Here is a 9,948-nt window from a genome sequence, read left to right as displayed (position 1 = left end):
TCCAAGAATAGATGAACTTCTTGACCGTCTTCAAGGTGCAAAGATCTTCTCTAAGATAGATCTCGAGTCTAGATATTATCAAATAAGGATCAAGGAAGAAGATATTCCAAAGACGGCATTCAACACAAGGTATGGACACTTTGAATTCCTAGTCATGTCATTCGGGCTGACAAATGCACCTGCTACCTTCAATAGGTTGATGCAGGATATCTTTAGGCCCTATATTGATGACTTCGTACTCATCTTCTTTGACGATACCCTAGTCTACTCCAAGCAGGAAGAAGATCATGAACCCCAGCTTTGCATTGTTCTTGAAACAATGAGAGCACACAAGCTTTATGCCAAGAAGAAGAAGTGTGCATTTTTCAAGTGACAGATTGAATATCTAGGATTCATTGTATCAGCAAAAGGAATTTTGGTAGATCCCCAGAGATGTTCTGGAGTGGCCAACACCAACTTCTGTCAAAGAAATACGTAGTTTTCTTTATTGACAGGATGGTACAGTGTCTTTATCAAAAACTATGCTTTGATTGCAGCGCCTTTGACGGATCTACTAAAGAAGCAAGTATCAATTGTATGGTCACCTGCTGAACAGACCAGCTTTGACAAACTAAAGCAAAGCTTGGTATCAGCACACCCATCCTGAAACTTTCAGATCTTAGTAAGAAGTTTGAAGTGATAAACTGATGCTAGCGCACTAGCCTTAGGATGTGTGCTCACGCAAGAAGGTCATCCTGTAGCATACTCCTCAAGGAAACTGAAGAGCCATGAGAGGAACTATGCTACCCACAATCTGGAGCTGTTGGCTGTTATCCATGCTCTCAAACTTTGGAGACACTACTTGCTGGGTAACAAATTTACCCTAGTGACAGACCACAAGAGTCTTAAATGGATTTTCACCCAGAATGAACTCAATATGAGGCAATGTCAATGGATTGAAGTGCTGGAAGAATATGATTTGGAAATCAAATACTGGCCTGGAAAGGAGAATGTAGTTGCCGATGCACTCAGTCGCAAGGCATTTCTGAATTCTCTAATTTTGCAAGATCCATCAATAGCAAGATCTCTAGCCACAAAGATATCCATGCCAAACAACCCAATTCTTGAGCTAGCTAGGAAAGAGGCATGCCATGACCCAACCTATCAGAAATTGCTAAAGGAGATCCCCATCAAAGATCAAGACCCGAAGCTACAAACAAAGTATCAAGAATTCTCTATCAATAGTGGACTTGTCTACTATAGAACAAGGTTATGTATTCCGACAAGCCAATCACTCAAGCAGAAGATACTTTGGGAAGCCCATGACTCCCCTTTCTCAGGACATCCTGGCTATGCCAAGACCCTCAATGTGGTCAGAAAGAGCTATTATTGGGATAGGCTTAAAGGTGACATTCTCAAATTTGTCACTGAATGTTTGTCTTGTCAACGCATTAAGGCCAAACATGTCAAAATTCCAGGGAAATTGCAACCACTTGACATTCCCTAAATGAAATGGGAATTCATTAGTATGGACTTTGTTATTAGCCTGCTGCCCCAAGTTCAGGGAGGATACAACTCCATTATGGTTGTGGTGGATATGCTCACCAAGGTAGCACATCTTATCCCTGTTAAGACAAACTATAAAGCCTCAGACATCGCGAGGTTATTCATCAAGGAGATTTTCAAATTACATGGGTTACCTAGAAGAATCATTAGTGATCGTGACTCTCTCTTCACATCACACTTTTGGAGGGCGATCTTCGAGGCCATTGGGCTATGAAATATTGAAGACCCAAAATTGTTGAGATTCAGCAATCACACTCATTAACAGCCTCTTTGTATGGAGCTTCAGGGCCAAGGACATGCAAGCTAACCTATCCCATATGCACAGTGGTGCCTACTGCAGTTTCCTACTTTCCTATAAAGCATTGTACTTGCTTCCTTTTCTTAATGCAATGATAGTACTCTTTTCTTTTCAGTGAAGTGTCAGTGTCATTGTCCACATACACAAGATTGTGTTTATGAGTCCAAGTCTCAATCTTGGAACCTAATTCACTTGTGTAACAAACAGTGTCTTTGTCTTCTCCATCATGAGTCCACACTTCTCCTTCCATCCGCCATAACTCACTGCCATGTCCTAGATCCCGCATCTTTCACATGGTATCAAAGCACAGACGGGCATGGCACTACTCCTTCAGCTCCATTTCACTTTCATCTAGCTCAGCTTGAGCTCAGTCCAGCTCAAGACTTCATCTTCTACTCTTTTTTCTCACTGCCCTGTTTGGCAGCCATAGCCAAACCTGCACCTACCTACCTTTGATCTCTTAGATCTCTTGAACTAGGCAATATCTCCCCAAGCTCTCTTCTGGAGGATTGTTCCTAAACTTCCTGAGCTTCCCTCTATTGCATAACAATCCAACATTGGGCTCTTATAGCTCCAGCATTGTCATTGTTCTGTGTTTCTGTCCTATGGCCACCATAGCCAGCCTGGAAATACCTCTGATAGAGGGCTGAGATCTCCCTCTACAGGTCAAATCAGCCTATGACCTCTTCTTGGAAGATGTTCTCCAACACTAGGCGCAACTCCCTATCACAATAACTGATGAAATTGTTGCTCTCTGGCCCCGGCATTACAGAAATCGACTGCGCCTGTCCTGAACTGCACCGATTCTGATCGAGTGCTCGCGTCGTACTACCTGCGATTTGGACGATCTCCATGGGGCTTTGATAGCCCTTGACATAAGCCTCCTAGACATGTAAACATTTTTGAAAATGATCAAGTATTAAGGTCACAACAGTTGAAAAACCAGGCCCTGTCTCAGAAACCCTAATTCCACCATAGCCAAAATCTTCCAAGCTCATTTTTTCTCTCATTTTCTCACTCTTGCCACTAAACCAAGCTAAAGCCTATCTGACCCACTATCCCAGCACAAAATCAAGGAGGGGAAGGACCTGAGAAGATTGAAGAACGACCCAACGACCCCGAACAAGAAGATTCAAACTCAACATCAGCACAAACATAATGTGTTTTCACACTGTCATTACCTGTGTCTCTTGACACATTGTAATCTGCTCTTCCATTGATAAAATCTCACAATTCTGGAGTTGATTTGCTGCTGATCTTGCAACCTCAACATGGGAAAAGACTCTCCAAATGCTCGATTCAAAGGAGTCGGATTTCACACCTAGCAAACCCGCATCAAGCTCATCCTGATGAAGAAGGGTCTTTGGGCCATCACAAATGGCAAAGAGAAGAAACCTCGAGATGCGGACCTTGTAGTTACTTGGCAGAAGAATGATGACAAGGCACAAGCCATCATTAAACTAGAATTGGACGATAGCTACATCCATCATGTGGATGCATGTGACACGTCCCATGACACTTGGGACAAAGTGGATACCTTATTTGGTGCACGGTCAAAGTCGTCTAAGTATGGTCTATTAATTGAATGTTTCTGACTTGATATGAAGCCTCATACATCCCTAGCATCCCATCTGAACTACATGGAAAGCTTGCTTACTCAACTTGTAGGGATAGAGCTAAAAATGGATGAAGATGTTTGTATTGGTGTCTTGTTAAAAAGTTTGCCTCCTGCTTATGATAATGTATCAACCACTCTAACCAATATGCCTGATCCTCAACTTGTTGACATTAAAGCCTCTCTGCTAGAGAAAGAAAAGAAACTTAAAAGAAAAGAAGAGCCTAGCACTTCAAAGGATGAACAAATGTTATATGTAAACAACAGATACAAAGGTAAAAAGGAACTGCTCTTCTGTGACTTCTTCAAAAGGACCGAACACACTGAGAAGTTCTGTCATGCTAGAAAGGGGTCCCAAAATGCCTATCTTGCAACTGTGAAAGAAGAAGAAGACCATGGACCAAAAGATGAAGAAGAAGATGAAGATGAAGACCACCAGGATCGGAAGGACAAGACTCATCAGTCCTTCTACTCTCATTACTCTGATAGACTGTTTTAAAAGCCTTGTATTTCCTTGCCCTAATGTTTCTTGTCATAAGCTTTGTAAACTCCTCATGTAACTTGGCATTACGGTCCCTGTACACTTTGTGAGGCCCCTATTACAGCCTCTGGATGTCCATCATGTTTTGGTGCCCAGACTTAGCATTTTCTGTGACAACCTCTGGTGTCTACCATGTTTGTGGTGTGCCCACACTTTGCATGTGGTTCTCATTACAGCCTCTACACACTTTGTGCCTTTCTAGTTGTGATTGAGGAGGGGTGTTGAGATTCAGCAATCACACTCATTGACAGCCTCTTTGTATGGAGCTTCAGGGCCAAGGACATGCAGGTGAGAGCAGAATTTTGGTGCCGGAAATTTCTTAAAAATAGCTAAAAATTATGAATATCAAGGGAAAAATATCCAATGTAAAAGGCGGCGGCTTGACCTAGGACGATTTTAAGCATCAAAGTGCTCTAAGGACGCCCGGGCAACACTTGCAAATTTTTAGTAATTTTTCCATGTGCCTGTGCCAGTCAGTGGAGCTGTTAGTCACTGTGGGATGCCAAGACGAGCTCACAGAAATTTTCAGAACTGGATTCGGACACCGTATGCGAGAGAGGCCGAGAAAAGGGCCAAAAGGCCGGTCAAAATTGGGGAGGTGCCCAAAAGGAGGAGTGAAGGGGTGCCTTTGGGAAGGGGCACCCCCCCTCCCTTTAAAAAAAACAAAAAAGGAGAGGGGCGGCGGCTGCAGAGAGGCGCCGCGAAACCCCCCCCCCCCCCCCCACAAATCGAGATGATGGCTGTCAAGCAAGCCATGAAACAAATCACAGCAGGGTATTGCATTCATTCCATGCTCCGCATCGCTCCATGCTGTGCGAGAAATGGCAGCCTGTAGAGAGAGAGAGAGAGAGAAAATCAGACTTTCTCTCTCCTCCCTCTCTCTCCTCTAAGGGGGGATTCATGCGGGAAGAAAAAGAAAGAAGAAAGAATGATGGAGGCTTGTCCGGCATCGATCGGATCGCTCCACGGGCTGGAAATGGTGACGTGTGATCGGCATGAGCATGAAGTGCTGCTGATTTTTAGATTTGCAGCCATGGACATGAAACCCAAAACACGCAAATAAGCGGTAATTCAATTTCTTCAAAGGAAATTTGAGATTTCATGGCTTTTGATTGATAAACTGTTGTTCATGTGGGATAAAAATTGTTTATGTTGCTGTTTTCCATGACTATTTGTTGATCATAATCAAAAAAATAGAAAAACATGCATCTTGTGGCTCAAAATAATACACTAAAACACGTAAAATATGGAAAATCAAGGGAAAATGATGTTTTTGAGCATAAAAATGGAAGAATAAATAGGAACACCAACTAAGTTTTCATTTTTGTTGCAAGAAGGAACTAAGGGCCACAGCCCATAACCTATTTTGAATTTTCAGTAATTAAATAATGCAGAAAATAAGGGAAAATACAAGGAAAATAGAGGAAAACTACTAAAAATAGGGGAAAAATGCATTTTGGGTGCGGAAAATTAATGAAAATTAAGAACAATGTTCGTGAATGTTTGTGGGGACTGAAGCATGAGGATTTGCTTTAGTTCAGCCCCACCTTCTTGTTCTAGTGTGTTTTTCCCACTTTTTACACATAAAATGATGGCAAAATGGCTTATAAATCTATACAACAATGCAACATTTGATCGATGGGAGGGTAGAGTGGTTAAAATGTGTCTAAATGCGGAGTAAAATGATGAAAAGATTGCTGGTTTTTGTTTGCATGCCATATAGGTCAGTGAATAATTATAGAATGAGAGCCTAGTAGCACGAGGGTTTCCTCAATGCTAGGCTCGTGCAACGCCGCATAAGAACGGTAGTTGAAAACCATTAAAAGGATGTTTTCCACAGGTGCACAATATTGATTTTATAATTTTTTGAGCACTTAGCATCCACACTATTCATAAATCATGGAAATATTTAAAGGTATCAGAAATCCTGAATGCACAGCAATTTCTTTGATTAGGACCTTGACCCACGTTGAGTGAGAGACAGGACACCCTAAGCCATAGGCTAGTGATGGGGTCTAGGGGAAAGAGAAGTAAGGACAATGGTACATTCCTGTATACAATCAATTGGTAGACACGTTACATGGTAATCTTATTATAGATTTGGTGGTCTTCCATAAGAAGTGCTCACTAGGAGGGCAAGAAATAATTATGAAAATTTGAGCTTTGACCAAGTTTGGACCTTTTTGAGCGATACTTGTGACACCTAGCTTAGAGAAGGTGGTGCTAATCAAGCCGTCAAAGCTTCTTTATTTGTTTGATCAAACGCGGGGTGGAGCTATGTGTGTGCTTGCGACATTAGGTGGCCTCGCTAAAGTGTCGGATCCGCTTCTCCTGGAGAAAGAGCTGGAGGGGGAGCACATCATTTTTGAAGCAAAGAAGGAACTTATATTTTCATTGGAAGCTTGCCTCTCCTCTCCACCAAAGAAAAAGCCAAGGAATAATTGAGAGTTCTTGTTGGCTATATGATTTTTGTATCTACCATCACTGACAAACATCACATGTATTTTTCTTGATGAATATAAGATACTTTACTTTTTCCCTACAAATAAATATTTATTAAATAAATGTGTGATTCATATAAGTGTGACGATAATGTGTGGTACGTGAATGACGCATTCGCATACGTTAACATAATTCAACGCATAGTACTGCACTTGTGATTGTGTAAGTGTGATGATATTGTGTGGTACGTGAATGACACATCCGAATATATTAACATAATTCAACGCATAGTACTGTACTTGCGATTGTGCATAAGCAATAACATAACTTGTATCCATATGTATTACTACTTTTGATGTGTTCGTACATTAAACAAAAATTAAGAGTCATGCATTTCAAGAAACAAAACAAAACAACTTTACTCAATTATTTGAATTCAGTACACATCGCACAAGAAAATATGTATATATAAATAAATATTCCAATATGGCAGAGTACAAAATTTTTTGGGCTTCCAAGATGTTATGGTGTGGTAACACTCATTACAAACCTTGCATCATTAATCTAGTAAACTATGGTGGGGTTCCCTTGCCGTGTCAAAGCCGAATGATAAAGTTCATGTCTTTGTCTGTGATTATAACACGCTCCCTCTACTTTATTTATTCATTATTTTCTCTCTCCTATGTTTTCCTCCACTTCTCTTTACTTTTCTTATATTTTCCCTCTCTTTTGTCCTCTCCTTTTTTATATCCGTCTATCCCCCGCCTTCTCTCCCTCTTCACTTTTTTTGTGCTCTCCTCTTTTTTTCCTCCCCCTCCCTTTTCTCTTCTCCCTTTTTTCATTCTCTCTCTCTCTCTCTCTCTCTCTCTCTCTCTCTCTCTCTCTCTCTCTCTCTCTCTCTCAATGTTTCATTTGATAATATTCCTTCCCCATTCTATGATTGCAAGATGCAACCCATCATTGCACCCTCACTAATGCTATGTGCACCCCCTCTCATCATGCTGCATCGTCACCCTCGTCACACCACATCGATTTAGCTCAACTAGTCACACCACATCATTGCACCCTCACTCATGCTATGTGCACCCCTTCATCATGTTGCATCATTACCCTCATCACACCACATCGATTTAGCTCAACTCATTCTCCTACTTACCATGATGCCATACTTACCACCTAATAGATAGGCATGTTGAGCAACCGAGGGGAAGGTCTCCCAAGCTCCCCTCGTGTGTTTGGCTTTTGTGTGTGGACCCTAGTGGCCTATCCCAAGAGAGAGCCCCCAACTTCCCTACATCATCAGAATGCTCCTAACTTCCTTACATCATGCATGCCCTTGCTGTCTAAGAAGGGATAGGTCAATAGTTTATAAGGACCACATTACCTTCCTTGTTGAACATGATGCAAGTGTGGGCTCTTCCTCATAGTGGTGTGGCACATTGGTTAGAGAATGAGAAACAATAATAGAGAGTGGTGGTGGTATGCTCAAAGGATTGGTTTTCATCATCTACATGGTAGCAATTTTCTTAAAGGAATCTCGCAAGGTTAATTGTGGGCCCTAGGGTAGTACAATGCCCTATTCAGCTATTAGTATGTATTTATTGTGTGCTAGCTTGGGTAGAGTAAGTAGCTAAGGGCTTTGTAGCAAGTGGATTTGTGCTTAAAGTTTCTATGATTCATGCACAACCATGGGGGCATTGAGCTTTCAAAACGTAGATAATATCCTTCACAATGTTCCAATGCATATGTTGGTGGTACGACCATGCCTATTTAAGGGCCTTGATGAGCTTGGTTATCCCTAGCTATCGATAGTTGAAGGATGCAAGCTACTCTTGGGCTATCCTAAGCTCCAAGTTGTTCCTAAGAAATGCAATGTCACTTTCCAATCCTTTTTTATGTTATTTTTCTCTATGTTGTAGATTGACTATGTGCATAACTTCACCCATTCAACATCAAATTATTGACTAGAGCTTCATGAATACACTCATATTGAATGCCTTTCACCATAATTCCCATGAATTCTAAGATGGTAAAGAAACCCTCAATGGGCCCAATGTATGGCACAAAAAGGCATAACTTAAAATAATTGTAAGGTGGAACATAAGAGGGGTTGTGGAATCCAATGATTGGATATCTACCTCGAGGAAACAAGCTGCACAAGCTACACAATATTATTTCCAATTCTTTTTTTAAATATTGTTTTCATTGTACCAATGTATTAACTTTAATTAATTGAATGTCATGAAAGGACTCTTTGTACCTTAGCACAACTAGTTTTGGTTCAAAAATTGCTATGAGCTTTATGTGCTTTAGCACAAAACCAATGATTTTGTCACCCCTCCCATAGGTGTTTGTCAAGGCACCAAAAAGAGAGAGAGGAAGAGAGTGGACCTTCCCAAATGATTGTCGAATGAACCGAGGGGGATTCACACACACACACACACACACAGAGTGTGTGTGTGTGTGCGCGCACGTGTGCAGGAACGTGCGCATGTGCACATGCGAGCTTCGTGGTGGGGAGGGAGAGGCCTCAATGCGAGAGGGAGGAGATTTTGGAGAGAGAGAGAGAGAGAGAGGCCTTTTTTGTGGGGTGGGCATATAGAGGAGGGTCAGCTTTGCGCTACAATCTAGATTGCTGATAGAAAGTTGCAACTATTGGTTAGGTTTAGAGAGAACCCTATTAATGTAACAAATTTTACATTTGAAATTTCCCTCTTTTAGATTTCCAGATTCAAGTTTCATTTTTAGGTTTGGGAATGTTGTGGTGCTGTTGAGTGTTGAAATGATTTTATTTTTTGGCTGATTTTTTATGGATTTTATATGTTGATTGATTATTTTAGAAGTTTTTAAGAGTGTCTTGGATGAGGTTGATTAGGTTTGAGAAGATCATGATAGTTTTTAGTGGAGAGATGATTTTCTGACATGTTTTGTTGTGATGTCTTATTAGTCTTATTTGTTGTGATGTTTTGTTGTGATGTCAACTCAAACTACAGCCAAAACTTATCATTCAAATTCAAGTCATAAGTAGCTCGACAAAGGTTCATGAACCTTAAGATGCAACTTTGGAAACATTAGAGAACAACATATAGAGAAATGTGCTAGTAGGTATAGGACATCTCAAAGCTATCTACAACTATCATCTTAAAGCAACAATCCTAAAATACAACTGGTACTATACATTTTAAAGCCATGGTTATAGACACATCCAATCTCCTTTGAAAGAGTTGGTAAAGTAACTCTTAAAGGGAGGATGAGACAATCGTAGTAGAGAGCACCATGATGAAAATTTTAGAATCATTGAGCTTGCCTCCCTAGAGAATCATTAAACCACCAAACCAAAACACATGCCATTACAAGTGCAATTGCATCATCATGCAAAAGCTCTATTATGTATACAATGCCTTATTGTAAGAGCTTGAAGTTGTTTTGGTCATGTGGTGCACTATAATCTATGTTAGGTCCCACTATAATCCCACACTGCATATTTTGGTGGTATGATCATGGCTA

Source organism: Lygodium microphyllum, chromosome 22, assembly GCF_053477565.2.
Source record: "Lygodium microphyllum isolate KBCC chromosome 22, Lygodium_microphyllum_v1.1.10, whole genome shotgun sequence".
NCBI lineage: Eukaryota > Viridiplantae > Streptophyta > Polypodiopsida > Schizaeales > Lygodiaceae > Lygodium > Lygodium microphyllum.
The sequence above is the reverse complement of the archived record's forward strand: the minus strand, read 5'-3'. Positions refer to the sequence as shown.